This window comes from Lathyrus oleraceus, chromosome 6 (genome assembly GCF_024323335.1).
Source record: "Lathyrus oleraceus cultivar Zhongwan6 chromosome 6, CAAS_Psat_ZW6_1.0, whole genome shotgun sequence".
Lineage (NCBI taxonomy): Eukaryota > Viridiplantae > Streptophyta > Magnoliopsida > Fabales > Fabaceae > Lathyrus > Lathyrus oleraceus.
The window spans coordinates 112536167-112555292 of NC_066584.1; the positions used below are offsets into that span (position 1 = coordinate 112536167).

General features: G+C 38.8%; 1 long non-coding RNA gene and 1 other non-coding gene across 2 annotated transcripts; both read right to left on the bottom strand.

The window, feature by feature from the left end:
- Positions 1-310: 310 nt before the first annotated feature.
- On the bottom strand, positions 311-2733 carry LOC127093168 (uncharacterized). The gene is made up of 8 exons (XR_007792444.1): positions 2268-2733; positions 2051-2140; positions 1842-1945; positions 1539-1755; positions 1270-1441; positions 1030-1126; positions 797-881; positions 311-699 (listed from the first exon to the last, which is right to left on the bottom strand). It is a non-coding gene; the product is annotated as an uncharacterized LOC127093168 (long non-coding RNA).
- Positions 2734-16310: 13577 nt separating this feature from the next.
- On the bottom strand, positions 16311-16417 carry LOC127098904 (small nucleolar RNA R71). The gene has a single exon (XR_007793588.1). It is a non-coding gene; the product is annotated as a small nucleolar RNA R71 (small nucleolar RNA).
- Between the last annotated feature and the right edge of the window lie 2709 nt (positions 16418-19126).

The window sequence follows — 19126 nt, forward strand, 5'->3', positions numbered from 1 at the left end:
TGTCCTTGAGAATGGATTAGCTTTAGAGAATCTTACTCTTTGAAGGGTACATTTTGCAAGATCACAATATACTTGGAGTGTACATTTGGTAATAATGGAAGTGCTATTGATGAAAATGGTGACTAGTAGTTTCAGCGTTTCACATCTCAGATTTTTGGAACGTTTTGCATCCTTCAATGGTGAATGACTGGAAGCACCTATGTTTACTTCAAGGTTTAATGGAAATGAAGAAGTGGTATGGAGGCCTGTTGATCATGGCTTTGGGTATGACGTTGTTTCTACTGTACAGTCTTAAAGGGATTCAGCCACAAAAGCAGGCAACAAAACAGTTAACATACATAGCATATCAATTAACATTTTAACCATTTAAATGAACCTAATTCTAACTGTCAGAACTAACATAAGGGAATTCATCTAACTGCACCAACTGCTGTAATACCCAACTTGCACAAACAAAGTTCCAGCAACATAATGTGGTCAAGCCTTGAAATTTTTCCAACATGCCACAAGTGTCGTCAATGGCCAAGCATAAACCTGCTGATGAGCGCTGCCGTAGACGGTTAGTAGAAAATGTGCGTTTCCAGATTGATTCAAATTCTGTTAGTGCAAATCATTGCAGAATATACAGAACCAAGGTTACTAAGGAAGATATGGAGAATTGCTTCTACTCAGGATATTAAAAAATAGCCATTTAAGCACCTGTCAAAAAACAAGCCTTTCAGTAAGTATGATGAGTGCTTCCATTGAAGATTTCTTACCAGTGTTCTGTAAATCAAAGGAATCATTAGATTGTTACCTAATTGGGGGGGGGGCAAAAGCTGTCACTGCAATGGCCTCTTCACGTTTTTCTGTTGTTACTCAAGAAATGCGGCAGCTGGTTTCTGAAAATTTCAAAGCCATAAAGGATTTTAATGATCAGTTTCTTGTACAACAAAAGCAGGGTACCGATAGAAGCTCAGTTAAAAATGTTCTGGTTCATCATTTTCAAGAAGTAATCGACAAGGCAAAATCTATTGAGGAAGAATATACCACTGCAATAAAGGCACATGGCGCTCAGTAAAGGAAGGAGAAAGATGCAGCATTAGATACCCAGCCCAAATAACAGGTACAACAGCCAAAGACAGCACTATAAGAATTTGTCAAGAGAGAAAGAGAGCACAGGTTAGGATAAACTGGTTGATGGTCTAGACAATCCGAAAATCCCGACAATCAGAGAACATGTTCAACCAGTTTAAAACCATTAAAAACCAGAAGTGACATGATACTCACATGTTAACTTCCATGATGTTGCAAGCATGAAACCGAGACCAATAAATGCAGTTGACGAGTTTCTCAAGGCCTCTGAGAGGTTGGTAGTTGCAGCATTCTTAATGATCTGTGTATCTTCAGATAGCCTGCTTAAAAGTTCACCGGTCCGTGTAACATCAAAGAAGGCTATTTCCTGGAAAAACCATCAACAATAAATTAATAAACAAGCATGTCATGAACATGAAAGTTTGTAGTATCCAAAGTAACACAGATGAAGAGAAACAAACTACCTGGTTTACAAGGTGACTGAATAAATTCTTCCTCAAGCGTGCGACAACCCTTTCGCTGGAAGAATAAAAAAAAATCCAGGCTCGAAGAGCTGAGCAAACAGAACTGAAAATATCAGAAAACTCAGTGAACCATTAGATAAAAAACTACAATAATGAGTTAGAAAGTCATGTTCAAGCAAGAATGACACCGTTATCTCCTTTAACTCAGCATCTCCTCCTGCAGCATCAAACGCAACGAGTTTTGCGTAAATTCACCAAGTTTCGATGTACTAAGATGGCATGAACAAAGAAGAAAAAGCTTACCGTAAGTGAATGTCGGCATGGTTACTACAACAAACACAACTGTGGCAGCTCCAAGAATCAATTAACCATCCTTCAGATTTTGAAATCAAACCAAGCCAATTTCACTGCAGTAACAACATCATTAGCCAACAGTAAATTTCAAAATATCAGAAAATTCCCAAATTGGGGTAGAAACAAAATTCAGGGAAGAAAGTGGAAGTTAAGATTACCTTTTTTCGAACCATACACCAAAAAGACCACTCCAATTTCTGAGCACAGAAAGGCCTTGGCAGAGACCTCTTTTGATCCCCAAACCCTAACTGCAGAGCATAAATAGAGAGAAAGAGGAATCAGATAGGGGCGGCCGAAAAACCCTAGGACTCATTGGAGGCGGCGAAGAGAATATTAAAACCCTAACGAAATCAAGAAGGAGAAGGGGGAGGCAACCTAGCCTTGGCGCTATTTTTCCGCAAAGAAGACACGAGATTCCATTTGAATGCCGTCGGAGAATCAAACGCGCCGGAGTTGAGAGGACCCAACATCACCGTCGATCTCTTCGTGGAAAGGTAAGCCTAAAACTTAGTTCTGGTCTGGTCTTTGTTCTCTATTCCTTTCAACTTAAGCTTCATCATCGTCTTTCCTTGATGTACTATCTTTGAGTGTTGCTGTGCATTTACCTTCATTTTTTTAACTCTTTCATTTTTCCTGTGTGGTCATTTGCCTACTTGAGGAATGGTTATATGTGGGTTGTGATGCTTTGTTTCATCTCCTCTTGTTAAAAAAAAGAGAATAGTAATATACGTCTTTAATATTGTTTAAAGCACTTAAAGACTTGCGTTGGGAATGGATACCCGTGCTTCAATAGCTGTTTGACCTGTCTTTTCCTTTATGTTGGCTTCTCATTGAAATTTGCCAGCTGATGATTAATGCTAGCAGCATCCCTTTGATTACTGCCCAACAGCCACACGGCTAGGGCGTGTTTGGTACTCCCGGTGCCACCTCATCTCGGGCCAAGCTGGAGCGGGTCTCACCCGACCCGAACCTAAATAGTCCAAAGGATTTGTTGAATGTTCATCCGGCCCAAGTACTTGTGGCCCACCACCCACCTTTAGTTAGCCCTTTTTTATTTTTATTTTTTTTCTATTTATTTTTTTTTTCGGTTCTTCTTTATGTGGTAGGGTCACTGTTAAAGTAACAGTCGACCATTGGTGGTTCAGTGGAGGAGAAGTGGTCTCACCTCCCTTTGGGTAGTGGGTTCGACACCCATATATAGTATTTTACTTCTTTTAACTTTCTTTTTTTTATGTTTATGTGTCATTATATTTCCTCTTATACTTATAGTTTTTTTTTTTTTTTTTTTTTTTATTATTATTTAATAACACAAATCTGTTTTTTTTTTTTTAATTTCATCATTTATTCAAAACCATTTTTAAACTATAAAATTATATTTTTCTCGATTCAATATCGAGCCCTTTTTTACACCCTTGTAAGTCGATTGCTTTTTAAGCATCGCCATCAACCTCACATAGCTTACTCTTGGGCTTTCTTACAATGAGCCGGTTCCCTTACACTTACACTCATACGTTGTTTAATGTTCATTCGTTTCATTTCTTTGATTATTTGATTTGATCATGTACTTGTTTATATCTTATTTGTGTGATTAACTGTGGCCCACTTGTATGGTGTATGGGGCATATACTTATATCGCTTGATTGCCATGACAACCCCCATTCATAACAAATGTACCCCTCTCCCATGAAATGTATAATATTTATTCTTTCATTCTTTATTCACCTGTTAATACAAGAATTAAAATGAACATTCGATAACCATTTCAAAACAAGATCAAAACCTCGATCCAACGTCGAGTAATCATTTTTTCAAAACCTAACAGAACCAGCACGTATTCATCCACCCCTTGTAAGTCGATTGCTTTATGCATCGCCATCAACCTTGTAAGTCGATTGCTTCATGCATCGCCATCTACCCTCATCCCTAACACTTCTCCTTGCTCCATTCGTCGATTCTTGTTCCGATTAGGTAGCACCCATTAGATAGAACCCTTTGTATGATAACATAGGTAGAATTCCCATATTCTTTGCATGCTAACATTAGGTAGATATCCCCATTTGTAAGTCCTAAACACTTAAGTACACATTGCATGACAACTCTAGGGCAGAGCTTCCCCCACTTCTAGACCTTTCCGAGCGTCTCCGATCTTGTGGCATGTAGTCCGTTCTATTGCAAAGAGGTAACTGCCTAAGACTCGATTCAGCGAGCTGCGACACCTACTGCTAGGATGTGAACACATTGCCCACTCTCTTTTGACACAACTGGTGTCCTCCTTTTCTAAGTCCATGTTCAGATGGCAACCCCTCTGTAGGGGAACTACATCGCCCTGATCCTTGTTCCAGACGAGGTATGTAGGCAGGAGATCGTGCGAGATCTCTCCGGGCGCCCCTTTTTCTTTTTCAACTTTTTGTGTCTCAACCCCCCTTGTGTGTGCTCGGAAGCTGATGTAAGTCCATCGAGTGGCATTCGGGTTCCAGTGTGAGTTTTGTTGGGTTCGGATGCTGATGTAAGTCCAGTGATTGGCAGTCGGGCTCCACGTTTGCCCCTTTGTGTTTGTTGGGTTCGGATGCTGATGTAAGTCCAGTGATTGGCGGTCGGGCTCCACGTTTGCCCCTTTTGTGTGTGTTTGGTTCGGATGTTGATGTAAGTCCAGTGATTGGCAGTCAGGCTCCACGTTTGCCTTTGCCTGTGTTTGTTTGTGTGCGTGTGGCCGAACTACGGCAACTCTGATTCTCATGTTCAGATGAGATACGTAGGCACAAGATGCGATGTCTTGCCGAGTTTGACTAACGACTAACAACTAATCCTTATTTGCTTTCGCCCTCGTTGCGATCCTTTCTCTCGCCCTTGTTGCGATCGAGACATTCCCTTTCTCTTGCCCTAGTTGCAATCGAGACCCTTATTCCCGTAGCTAGTTTGAACTACGTTTTGCTCTGATTCTCATTCCCGATGAGATACGTAGGCATAAGACGCGATGTCTTTGCGAGCACACTTATCCTTAACCCTTAGGTAGCCGAGCTACGAAGACTCTGATTCTCATAATCAGATGAGATACGTATGCAGTGGATGCGACATCCGTGCGAGTCACTTTTCTCTTGACCCTTTTAGTAAATAGTACATTAGATAAACACACACCCTTTAGACAAGAAACAAACAAGAGTGGATCCCGTAGAGTACTACGGATGCGTAGGGGTGCTAATACCTTCCCTTCGCATAATCGACTCCCGAACCCAAGATTTGGTTGCGAGACCTTGTCTTTTCCTTTCCTTTCTTCAGGTTTACTTCGAGCGTTTCCTTTCCCTCCTTTGGGATAAATAACGCACGGTGGCGACTCTTCTGTCATTTCTTTCTTCGCCGGTTGTTTTTTTCGCAGACCGTATTTTTCGGGTTGCGACAGCTGGCGACTCTGCTGGGGACACGGTTTCCCTAAGCGAGTCCCTCCTAGATTTTGTAGGTTTCTTGTTTATTGGGTGTTTATTCTTTTGTACAGTTATTTATTTTCAGCATTTACCTGCTTTATCTTATTGCATTCATGTACATATGTTTGCTGTATCTGCTGCCGTTTATCTGTTTGTTGGGGTGGGGTGTTCTATGAGAGGTAAGCCCATTACCCAGGCTTGAGTGTACACACAGATTTTAGAGTGGATGTTCATGAGGCTTGCGTGGCATGTTGCTACGTTAAGTCGTTCGTGAAGAACCACACCCAGACGAGGTTTCTCTTGGATATATTATGTCCTACGGATGTTCCGTAACGACATGATGTTCCTCTAGAAATTGTCGACTCTGGTGACCATTTTCCGAGAACTCAGTCGAGGCCTCTCCTCCGAGACGTGATTATGTTAGCTCTGGTGGGCGCATTCTCGCTGATCAATCCGAGGACCCCGAGACTGGGAACTTGCTTTAGGGTGTCTTGTTGAGGGGAGTCAGCAGAGGTTTTTTATCCCGTAATAATGCCAAACCTTCAGTGGTAAACGTATTATTCTCGACTGAAGGGCTGAAGCTGACAAACTTCTGTTCTTAGAACCTACCAGTGAGGGGCGGGCTAAATTCAGGAAACCTTAACCTCCAACCAACCCGGTTTTCTGGAGCAGAGTTTTGGGTTTTGTGTTATATTCTTCAGTGGTTTTCTCTTCAGACAGTGCAACCCGACAGATGTTCAAGCGGATACAGCAACCTTGATTTCCATGTCACTGCATTGCATCACATCATTTTGCATTCATATCATTTAACACATGTTTATCCATTTCTAGGGGGTTTACATCTTCTTCTTGATTCCGGTTGGGGTTTTCTGGTTCTCTTAAGATGGATATTGACAGAAAGAGACTCGTCGCCTACAAGTTTCCGGTGGTCTGTCTGGAGCCCATTCAACAGTTAATGAAGTTAATGGATCCTGGTTCTCTAGAAGGATTCCGGGAGGATTACGGTTTGATTCTAAGTTTCGTCACGATTCTTTCCAAAGATCAACATGATGCTCTCTTCACACTGCTGCAGTTCTATGACCCTCCATTGAGGTGCTTCACATTCCCGGATTATGTTTTGGTCCCTACTTTGGAGGAGATTGCCAGTTTTCTCAGAGTTCCCGTCAAGTCACAGTTGCTATTCTACAGCTCGGAGTGTCTGCCCGATCTCAGCATGGTTGCTTCAACCACATATTTGAGGGAATCAGTCTTGAAGGCTAATATGTGTCAGAAGGGAGAAGTTAATGGTTTTCATCTGAGTTTCTTACTGGGAGAAGCAAAGAAGAAACTGGAAGATGGTGACCAGAGGGGTTTCAATGCTGTGCTGGCTCTTTGTGTGTATGGGATTGTCCTTTCCTTTGGACAAATAAAAGTGCGGTGGCGACTCGAATTGTATGTTGACTTTTGGTTTAGTCAATAAACCTAAAGGTAACGAAGACCCTGCTACACAAATGACATGAAATTGGTGACCATTTTGGAGGTATTTGAAAGAGATACAACGTTTATGAAGACATTTTTTTCATTTGAAGCTCACATAAAAAGTTAAGCAAGGTGGAATATTGAGATATATGGCTTGACACTTAGAAAAAATTTCAACATGTTGGAATTTCCCAACTTCCACCTCAAAATTCTCCATGTTCCAAGCTCCAAAAGAAAAGGTGTTTAACATCAAACTTGTTCCCCCTGATCCAAGATTTCCAAATAACCCAAGTTCATGCATTTTAGATGAGGTTTGCTAGGTCTGCGCATGGCTTTAAACGGCTGCATCTTTGGAAAGAATCAAACTTCAAAACTTCAGTTCACTTTGCCTTGCCAATCAAGCTTCCATTCAGACTTCATTTGGAATCATTTTGGACCTTTTTGCATTGCATCATTGGCATGCACATGCCCATGCACTCATGCTATCAACATTGCTAATTTTGGACATATTTTTAAAGTGTGCAAATATCATTCATTCATGTTATAAATACATGACCTCTGTGCTCATTTGAATCACACCTTGAGCCCCAGCTTTGCCCCCCATTAAAACCCTCATATTCTAAAGGAAAACCTGAGAAATTTCAATTTGAAATTTGAGTTTGAATCTGAATTGTTGAAGATTCAAAAACTCCAAGATCCAAAGCCTTGCAACCTCTCTAATCACTTCCAGCTAGCTTCTCAAGTGTGATCAAATCGTGTTTGGAGCAAGCAACATCAAGAACTGCATAGCATTGAAGGTAATTTTCAGAAAACTTCATCTCTTCGAGTATCTCTCAATTTTACTCGATTCTCTTGGATCTTTGGTTGTCTGAAGTCTTACCAATGTAGGCAAGAAGATTGAGTTGCTTAGAGGTCAAATCGAAGCAACTCAGTTGACACACCTCAAAATTCAACTCCTCATATCTTTCTATATATGTGGAGTTAGTTAAAATTGAGGTCAGATTCGTGCTCTACGCCATTTTTTCGTTCAGATCATGTCCTCATTTTTCATTTTTTAATGGTGATGAGTGAACCAGTCCGGCCAGGGTCATCGGAGAAGACGATCGGCCTTTGGACTCCGGTGATGCACTGGAAGTGTTTAGATCCATTGATCTGTTTTAAAATGTTTTAATCTCATGCGTCCATTGTGATTACCAAGCATATGCCGCATTGACTGCAGTGCATCATAGAACGCGCGTTATAGGCCACTTGATCTGCCACCTCAATTAATGAGTGAGATCAAGTGGCTCACGTTTTTTCATATTTTCTGATTTTTGTTTTATTCCTTTTATTTTCATTAATTCATATTGATTTTAATATTGATCCCAAAAAATATGAGAGTTTCACCAAAAAAATTCAATTAATTTCCTCTTTCATATTCTGAATTAAAATCATTTTTTGGATCATTATTAATATTTTTCATGATTTAATTGATTTTGTGATTATTTTTAATTGTTTAAAAATACTTTTCAGTCTTTAAAAATTCTGAAATGTTTTCTCCAAGGTCCTTTGACCTTGATTGACCTATGATAAATCCCATGGCCATTTCTTTGGTGTTTTGATGAGGTTTTAGGAATTTGACAAACCATATTTAATTTAAATGCCTTATTTTAGTTTTTTTTAATTGAATAAATGCCAAATAATTTTGTTGACCAATTGTGATGATTTGTTTGAGTTTGACTTGTGTTGTTGGGCCTTGGTCAAAGTTGATTTGACTTTGTCAAGTTAATATCATTGGATTTAGGGGATTGATGGAATGCACATTCCATCTCCCAAAATGAATGAATGATATTAATTTGGTAAAAGTCCTCTTTTGACCAATTTGAGTTTTGATCAATTCCCCTCCCTCTTCATCTCGTTCCCCTTCCTTATGCATCCATCTCATTTGGCCTATGATATCTCAAAGTCCTAAGCCTAGTTGATTGAAAAATAAACATAAGTATGGATGAGATTAGGCCACCTCTTTTGCATATTCTTTTTGTGTGTGGTATGTTTCATGAGAATAGTCCATTATACTATGTCTCAAACATGCATTAACACCAAAATTCTATTGACCGGTCTCAAATAGTTATGAATTCTACATAAGTCCAATTACGATTGCTTAACATAGCGTTAAATTTGTGACATAAAAGGCATAGCATTCTAGTTAGTGAGATTGTAAGTCTCCCCTCTTTCATGGTATTGTGTGGAAACTTGGCCTTTTTTCCTTCCTTTAGAAGATGTCTTGGCTCAAGGATCCATGCTTGTGATAAGTGGGTTGAGTGTTCTCCAAAGAATGACTTAAAGATGAAAAGCAAAAGCAAAACAATACTAACTTCTAACTCATTAACTACTAACTTTTAATTTCAAGTCATTTACTTTAATGTCATTTAATTTTAGCTTTTATTCATTTGCCATTATTCATACCATTCTAATTGTTTATGTTAATGCAATTTTTCACTTTGTCCATTTGGACTATATTGTATGATATATCTTGTTTGTGTATACTTTGCTTGTTTGTGATATATCTTGTTAATGTACATAATAACAACAAAAACCCTAAAAAACTTTTGTGTGGACTGTTGGCTTGATCTTGGACAAATGGACTTAGAACTTAGGCAACATTCTTATGCTAAAGGACTTGGCCAATGCCAACTTTCTATGAAAACAAGTGCTTGCAATTTGAAACTTCATCTGATACATCATTCAAGATACCTTTGAGTTCGTCTGCAACATAATCATTGTGAAGCTGTTATTTTGAACCTGTGGCTTGTTGAATTCATCTGTTACATGGGCTAATTTGAAGAATATGAAATTCTAGTTAACAGACTTCTGATGTCACAGGGGTTGTTATGACATCCAATTCTGCGCAGACAAGAATTATGCAGAACTTAAAATGTAAGTGCAGTAAATAACACAAGTAATTGTTTACCCAGTTCGGTCCAACATGACCTACGTCTGGGGGCTACCAAGCCAGGGAGGAAATCCACTATTAGTAGTATTAATTCAGACCTTAAGCCAACTGTTTAACCCTATCACTTAATACCTACCCAATGCAATTTCAATCTTACACTAAGATCAGAGTTCCTACTCACTCCCCCTCAATCACCTCGGTGATTACTACCTTTAATCAATATTAAAGACAATTATGAAGTCACACTTCAAACAACTCTTGATTGTGCTTAACAGCTTTAATCAAGATACACAGCACTCACGCTTAAAAGCTTAGAGTGACACAACACTTACAACTCAATGAACACCCTATACCAATGCAATCATCTATGTGATAATAGCTTGGCTTACAAGATACGTCTAATACAAGACACATAAAAATACAGCAGTGAAGTATATTTGACAAATAAAATCTTCACGTCTAAAAACCCTAGTTCTGAATGAAGGATTGCCATCCTTTTATATTGCAGCACTTAGGCCTTGTACTTGTATTCTCCTGAATTTAAGGTCACGCGAGTTCCCCTAAATTCCACATCTAGGTTACTAACAAATAGGCTATTTGTTAGGTTCATTAAATGTAGCTTGGTTGTTGGTTTCCTGGATTTTCTCTTAGCTGTTGAATCCCTGAAGAATAGCCTGAGAAAAATGCTGAAACGGAAAAACTAAACAACCTACAATATAGCATACGCTGTCAGGAATGAATGTCACAACATTCAGTTTGACATCCAAATCAAGGACCATATGCTAAGTCTGTTTTTCCTGAAAACAGACAGTACAAATTTGCTGAACTGTACAGGACCAATCTGTCCATACCTCAGTATCAGCGTACATTAATAAATGTCAAGACATCCAATTTGACATTCACACAATTAGCCTTATGTCAGGTCTGTTATCCTCCTGAAGAGCAGACTGAGATACATACTGACGTGTAGCAGAAAACCACTCTGCCTATTGTTCAGTATATGCTGTCAATGATGAATGTCATAACATCCAGTTTGACATTCAGACAGTAGGCCTTATGCCAGGTCTGGTATTTCCTTGATAACCAGACTGAAAAATAAATACTGAGTTCTAACAGAACACCAACTGTTCTATTCCTCAGTATCTGCTGACAGGGATGAATGTCATAACATCCAGTTTGACATTCAATGAATCCTGTATTAGCTAATCCTGCAGTACACTACTCAGAATGTCATGACATCAGCCAAGACATCAGAGTACAACTAGATATTCTAACATACAATGCAGTCAAACAAACATCTCCACAGCATGTCATGACATTAGTCAAGACATTAGAATCCAGCTAGTGTTTTACCATACAATGCAGCCAATTAAACATCTACAAAATATCATGGAGTGTCTAAGCTTGGATGTGGCTATCTTTATTTGATGCCTTTGCTCTTCAAGATAATATAATTGTGCATTTGTGTGTTGCTTGATTCTGAATGTCCAAGGGAATTCTGGGTTTCTATTGACATTCTTATCTATTGGATTGCTACCCATTGGTCAGATCTTTTCAACTCTTAACTTTTAATTTTGTGCATAGAATTAGTCTCTTCATCTTCTCCCCATTTCTGTAATTTCAAAATCCCTCCCTCCTTTTCAAAATCTTCTTTGATTGAACTTATTTTGTTCTAAACTTTGACCACTTTGCAAAAAGATAGAAACTTTGGCCTTATGCCATTGCACTTTCAAACTTCTTTTCTTAAATCAAATTTGTAAATAAACTTTACTATACTTAACTTAAACTTTCAGAAAAGCCAAAAATAACTAACCCATTCAAACCTTTTTTAGGCCTTTGTGCCTTTCAAAATTCAATTTTTGTTAAAAGCAATGCACCCACTTTGAAATTTGTATCACGAACTACGAGGTTTTGATCCCTCATTTTTATGTTGGTACGTAGGCACAAGTCCGAAGGTCTTGTCTAGCACAAAAATATAATTAATGAATTATTTTCTCATCCCCCTATTCTATTTGTTTGTAAACATCATTTTTGTACCAAATACATATGCACACAAAAAGGGTTTCCTAGGAGTACCTAGGATACTTTGGGTGTTAACACCTTCCCTCTGTGTAACCAACCCCCTTACCTGTAATCTCTGACATTTTATTAGTTTTGATTTGAAAACTTCTTACTTTTTGGTTTTGTTCGTACTTTTTCCCTTTTCCCTTGGAAACAGTAAAAACGCGGTGGAGACTCTTGTTATTTGATGTCTAGCTTACCCATAGCTTGATGATCATGAATTTACCGCTACAGAAATTAAGTGGCGACTCTGCTGGGGAGTAGTCTCCAATGGGTTTAGCCTACTTTTTGTGTGTATATATTTGTATATATGTGATGTTTGTATATATGTATGTGTGATATAATCAAGTCTTGTCAATATCAATGGAACTTGGGTGTTGATAAGGTGTAAAGAATAATCCAATCAAGTCTTGTCAATATCAATGGAACTTGGGTGTTGATAAGGTGTAAAGAATAATCCACCAAAATGGATGATTGATCTTGACAATGACTTGATTCATCCTTTGACCTTTGTTTTCCTTGTGTGTGATCCCTTATTTGTGATTGTTGCATTCATGCATTCATGCGCATCATAACATTCATCACACGAAAATTTCAAGGAACTGAGGTATTATTTGCAAATATTTTTAGACCATGGATTGTGGACGAAGGAACACTAAGAAGTACAGTTTCAGATGTCCCGACTTGAAAGAGTTAAGGAAGCTAGCATCTTTTGTATTATATCCCTTGGACTTCAAACAACGCCATGGGAAGCTTCTAGTTATCTTGTCTGCTGATGTAGTTGAAGGACTCTTGAGTGTATTGGTGCAGTTCTATGATCCTCTCTACCGTTGCTTCACTTTCCCGGATTTTTAGCTTGTGCCTACATTGGAGGAGTATTCTCATCTCTTGGGGATACCTGTTTATAGTAGAGTGCCATTTAGTGGGTTGGAAGAGATTCCCAGATCTCATCTTATTGCTGAAGCTCTTCACTTGAAGAAGTCTGAGATAGAGGCTCATTGGATGAAGAAAGGAGGATTATTTGGGTTGCCATCTGATTTCCTCATCAAGGAAGCTACTGCTTTTGCTCAAGTCGGTAGTGTGGACTCTTTTGAAGCCATCTTTGTGTTGCTCATTTATGGATTAGCTTTGTTCCCTAACATTGACGGTTTTATTGATGTTAACGCCATTAGACTTTTATTGATTGGGAATCATGTGCCTACTTTATTGGGTGATATGTATTTCTCTTTGCATCTAAGGAATTCTAAGGGTGGTGGAACTATTGTCTGTTTTATTCCTCTTCTATACAAGTGGTTTAAGGGTGGTGGAACTACTTGCCTCAGACACCTGCTTTTGTGGAGAACAAACAATGTTTAAGGTGGTCTCAGAGACTTATGTCTCTCACTAATGATGATATAGTTTGGTATGATCCTTCTTTGAGCAGTTTGGAGATTATTGATAGTTATGGTGAATTCTCTAATGTGCCTCTCATTGGTATACAAGGAGGAATTAACTACAACCCTGCTTTGGCTCGTCGTCAACTTGGGTTCCCCTTTAGAGACAAACCTAATAACACTTTGTTAGAAGGTCTTTTCTATTAAGAGGGTAAAGATCCCCAACATTTGAAGCAGAAGATTGTGCATGCTTGGCATAATGTGCATAGGAAAGAAAGATCCGAGCTTGGTCCGCGTAATTGTGTAGCTTTGGAAGCTTAAACTATTTGGGTGAAGAAGAGAGATTTGGAGTTGAAGATGCCTTATCCTTGTGAAAGACCTATGTCTATGGTTGTGGTTGAGCCATTAACTCTCCCTAACCAAGAAATAGAGGAGTTGGAAGACGCGCTCGTCAAGATGAAGCAAGAGAAGGATATGTGGGAAGAGCATTTCCGTGATTTAAGCAAGAAGCATGAAGAGTTGCAGTTGGAGCCTAAGGACAAAGATGCACTTATTGAGCTACTTGAAGACTGGGTGACGAAGAGCCGGAGAGAGCCAGAGGTTTCATCTTCTAGCATGCCTTAACCTTCCATTTCTTGGAAGAAGATTGTTGATCAGCTTGTCCTCGAGAAGACTCAAATGAAGGCTTCTTTTGAGACCGAGATTGGACGCATTTGAAGGAAGTATGTGCCTTCAGCTAGGTCTTCTGACGTTGTTAGGGATCCTTAGGATGACTAGTCTCCTTTTCTCTTGGATTTTTCATTTGGTTGCTGAAATTGTACTCAGTGTAATTCTTCCAATTATAAATGAAAAGAGATTTTTGGTCATATAAAAATTCTTATAATTGTTGATATATATGTTTGCAAATGATATATTAAGTTGATAACACTGAAATTTACCGTATTTTCGACTCCAATTTCACATGCATTCTAGTTGTTTTATTGTTATTTTGTTGTGTTATTACTATGTTTTCCTTTGTTTTCAGGTTTTTACTTTAATCGGAGCCCCAATCCAGAAAAGGAGTGAAAAAGAGCTAAAAACCCTAAAATTCAGCATTTTGTACTTGTGGCCTACCCCATGGCTGGCGCCATAGACCCTGCCATGACGTGTCCAAGCTCAACTTCCCTCAACTGCCACGTTCCCCACTACTTCCACTAAGGCGCCTCAGATTGGCCTTGTGGCGGGCGCCACAAGAGGAAAAGTTTTCCCTCCCATTTTCAAGTTGAAGGGCATCCTTGTCATTTCCATCTTTTTACTTGCTTATAAATAGAAACTCGAAATCACTTTTACAATCATCCAAACTTAGAACAGAGGCAAACTCAGAGCAACTTTGTTTCACTTAGGCATATATTCAGTATTTTAAAGTGGTAATCGCTTCGCATTGGAGTGTTACCACAATTGTGTAATCAAGTCTGTAATAGAGTCTGTAATCGAGTTTGGAGCACTTTGGAAGGAAGTTAATCCTGCCGCCATTTTCATTTCTGCTTTGCAATTTACTCAACCCTCCGATTGGAGCAGGTTTTTATTACTTGTCTTTATCTTATTTATTTTCTCGCACTCGCTTTAAATTATTTATTTCCTCGCACTCGCTTTAAATTATTTATTTCCTCGCACTCGCTTTAAATTATTTATTTCCTCGCACTCGCTTTAAATTATTTATTTCCTCGCACTCGCTTTAAATTATTTATTTCCTCGCACTCGCTTTAAATTATTTATTTCCTCGCACTCGCTTTACTTTATTTATTTCTCGCACTCGCACTACTTTTATTTAAATTAATGCACTTTTACTTTACCATGTCTAACTAAATTTATAAGGTTAGAATGTAAGGATCGTAATTGAACCGATAATCCGTACAATTGTTCGTAGAAACACTTAAGGGCTATTTTAACTTTCAACTCAAGTTTTCCCGCACTTCAATTCCGTTGGGTAAGATCGAAAGCCGTCCAACGTCTATCTAAACTTAATTGTTTTTAACTATTTCAAAAACAGTGAAAGCGCTTTGTTTAGTTCATTAAGAGTTTTTAATTTAAGAAGAAAAGAGATTTTAAAACTATTTTCTGATGCGTTTATAAGTTTAGAGTCTGGTTCGTAAGAACCTCTTTTGGTAAAGAAATCCAGGTTATAATACTTTTCAACTTAGGCAAGATACTATATTTCATAAAAATAGGTTTACTACTCTAACGCAATGCGCGCCTTTTTATAAGTGACAATAAGAGGGTTTGATTAGGGAGTACAACTTGGTTCTGAATACGCGAAAGCGACAGTTCCTGTTAAATTAGTTCTTTTCAAAGTAGGTAACACTGCCCATAAGTAATTCTATTAGCAAGTACTTGGATTATTAATTGATTACGTGAATTACATTCGACCTTGTCTTTATTAATTAATCTTTATTCAACACTTTACTTTTCATTGCACACTCCAAAAAACACCTATTTTGATTGCCTTTGATAAACACCATAATGACAGATAATGATAGATTGACACTTGGTCTCTGTGGATTCGACAATCTTTTATATTACTCTGACGCGTTCGTATACTTGCGAAACACCGTATCAAGTTTTTGGCGCCGTTGCCGGGGACCAATTTCGTCAAATTTCATTTTCCTATTGTTATATCGTTTAGACTTAGGCTATTTCCTGCCGGTCAATGCGAAGAACTCGCAGCACCGGAAGTTTAAGCTTAGTATACCCTTTGGCGGAACCTGAACGTTACGCTCGTGCACGTTTATTCTTTCATAGGATTAAGAGAGCTATGGCCGAAGATCAGAACCAAAGACCTCTTAAGGATTTCGCTCAACCATCAAATGAAGAACCTAGTTCTAGTATAGTAAACCCAACCATCCCAGCTAATAATTTTGAACTTAAACCATCCCTGTTGCAACTAGTGCAACAGAGACAATTCGCAGGTCTCGCTACTGAGAAGCCAAACCATCATTTAAAAATATTTCTTCAATTAGCAGACACTTTTAAAACCAATGGAGCTTCTCCTGAGGCAATACGTTTAAGATTATTTCCTTTTTCCCTCAGAGATAAAGCCCTATCATGGTTAGATACCCTTCCACCCAATTCCATTACGACTTGGGATAACCTTAGAAGAGTATTTCTTGCTAGATATTTTCCCCCGAGTAAGACCGCCGTTCTTCAAAACCATATAACTAGATTTACCCAAAACCAAGGAGAATCGCTGTTCGAAGCTTGGGAGAGATATAAAGAGTTGTTACGAGCATGCCCACATCATGGTTTAAAAAATTGGTTAATCATTCAAACCTTCTATAATGGACTTCACTATAACACCAAGATGACCATCGACGCTGCTGCAGGCGGTGCTCTGATGAACAAATCTTATCCTGAAGCTAGTGCCCTCATCGAAGATATGGCTCAAAACCATCAATCATGAGGAGTCGAACGAGCGACAATTGAGAAGAAGGAAGCCCAAGGAGGAGTGCATGAACTAAGCTCTATAGACATGATGCAAGCTAAAATGGATGCATTAGCCCTTAAGGTCGAGCATATGTGCATAAACCCGAATATTGTAGCGGCAATTTCGTCGGATTGTGAGATATGTGGGACCAAAGGACACCAATCTGCAGAATGCAGTCTATTAAACGAAACCCAATCCGAGCAAGTGAACTACACCCAAGGGAACCCATACTCGAATACCTATAACCCTGGATGGAGGAATCACCCGAACTTCTCCTATAAAAACAATAACCCTATCCAAAATAATGCGCCTCCGAGACCTAGTTATCAAGCCCCAAGACCAAATTAACCTATGCAACCTGTACCACCAAAGCCGAGCCTTGAGAAAGTTATGGAAAATTTTATCACCGCTCAAACCCAACAAAACAAGGAGTTCATGAACCAAAACATTCATGTTAACGAATTGATTACTCAGTTAGAAACCAAGGTTGACCAAATAGTTACTCATACTAAGATACTTGAAACCCAGATCTCTCAGGTAGCCTTAAACCAAGCCCCTCAGACTACACCTGGAGGACAATTCCCTGGACAACCTCAACAAAATCCGAGAGGACAAGCCAATGCCATTACCCTACGAAGTGGGAACGCTTATGATGAGCCACCAAACCCTAGATTGAGTGAACCCGAAACTTCTAAGGAATGTACCAAGCCCCTGGACGAAGTAAAGGAACCAGAGGAATCTGAAAACCAGGAAGGTCAAGAAAAAGGAGAAGAACCTAAAGATAAAACTTATGTACCACCCCCGCCATATAAACCACCTATACCATATCCGCAAAGACTCAAACAAACCCAGATCAATAAATAGTATCAAAAATTTATTAAAGTTATAGAAAAACTTCATGTAGAAATCCCTTTCACGTAAGCCATCACCCAAATACCTTCTTATGCAAAGTTTCTCAAAGACATCCTTACCAACAAACATAGACTTGACGATCCGAAGCCTTTGGAATGTAATGCTATTTCCGAGGACAAATTAGCAAAGAAAGATAAAGATTCTGGAAATTTCTCTATTCCTTGCCTTTTGGGTAATCATGTCATCGAAAAAGCTTTTCTAGACTTATGAGCTAGTGTGAGCCTAATTCCTTTAGCAGTTTGTGAGAGGTTAAACTTAGGAGAATTACAGCCCACTAAGATGTCACATCAGTTAGCTGATAGATCTGTTAAATATCCGATAGGAATTTTAGAAGATGTCCCTATTAGGATAGGTCAGTTATCTATCCCTACTGACTTTGTTGTCATGGACATCAAAGAGGACAATGATATACCAATCCTTCTAGGTAGACCATTCTTATCGACTGCAGGAGCCATAATAAATGTCATGAAAGGAAAGTTGACATTTGAGGTAGGTGACGAGAAAATAGAATTTATACTTTCGAAATTTCTTATGGCACCTGTGATGGGAGACTCGTGTTATGCCTTAGATATCATTGATGAATGTGTTAGAGAATTAGAACAAAAAGAAATTATAAAAACAATTAAGTTACCATCAACTCTCATAAGGGAAGATGATGACTTTAAGAAAACCTACATCGATGATAACCTTTACGAATATTTATCCCTTACCCCAGATCCTATGCCATGCCCTAAGAAACCAACCTTAGAACTTAAGGAACTGCCTAAGAACCTGAGATATGAGTTCCTCGATGAAGAGATGAACCGTCTAGTTATAGTTAGTGCTACCATGAGCCAAGAGGAAACGAACCAACTTTTAGACGTTTTACGAAGATATCCCTCAGCCTTAGGTGTAGCACCTCAAATTTTCACCTACCATTTTGTACATTCATTTTCATGTTAGGTCATAACATTAACATTGTCCACTGCACAGCATTGCATTGTCCATTTGCCCAAGTGCAAGTCATCAGTCAAGACTGGTCAGGAGATTCAGTCAAGCAAGCAAGCAAGTGCATTTCCTATTGAAGCAAAGCCCTATGGTTGGTTCAACAAGTTCATATGACCTAGGGATCATTTTGAAATGGTTTGGCCAAAGATTGGATGATCAAAGCTCAACAGTCAAGCTGAATTTCATCTGAAACCCTAGAAGGTCAACTGTGGTCAACTGTGCCTGAAATCATGGATTTGAAGGTGGGAGATGGTTTGAGAGGCTTCATTCATGTCCATACAAGTCTCATTTGACATTTCAAAGATCAAGATTGGAGAATTTGAGGTCAGATGAAAAGTTTCCAAAAATAGTAAGTGACCTGTAATTTCAAATTGCCCAAAATGGAAAGGTCTTCTCCCCAAATTTACATCATCATACAAGCTTCAAATGAAATTTTGTCCAACATGAAAGTTGAAGATCTTGCTCTCACCTTTCCAAAAAGTCCAAGAACATCCATTTCTCATATGTGGTTGGCAAGTTATGATCAAATCATTATCAAGAATTTTTGAACTTCAAACTTGGATAACTTTTACACCATTTGGCCAAATTGAGTGGGGTTTCTTGCTACAATCTCCATTTGACATGCTCTATCC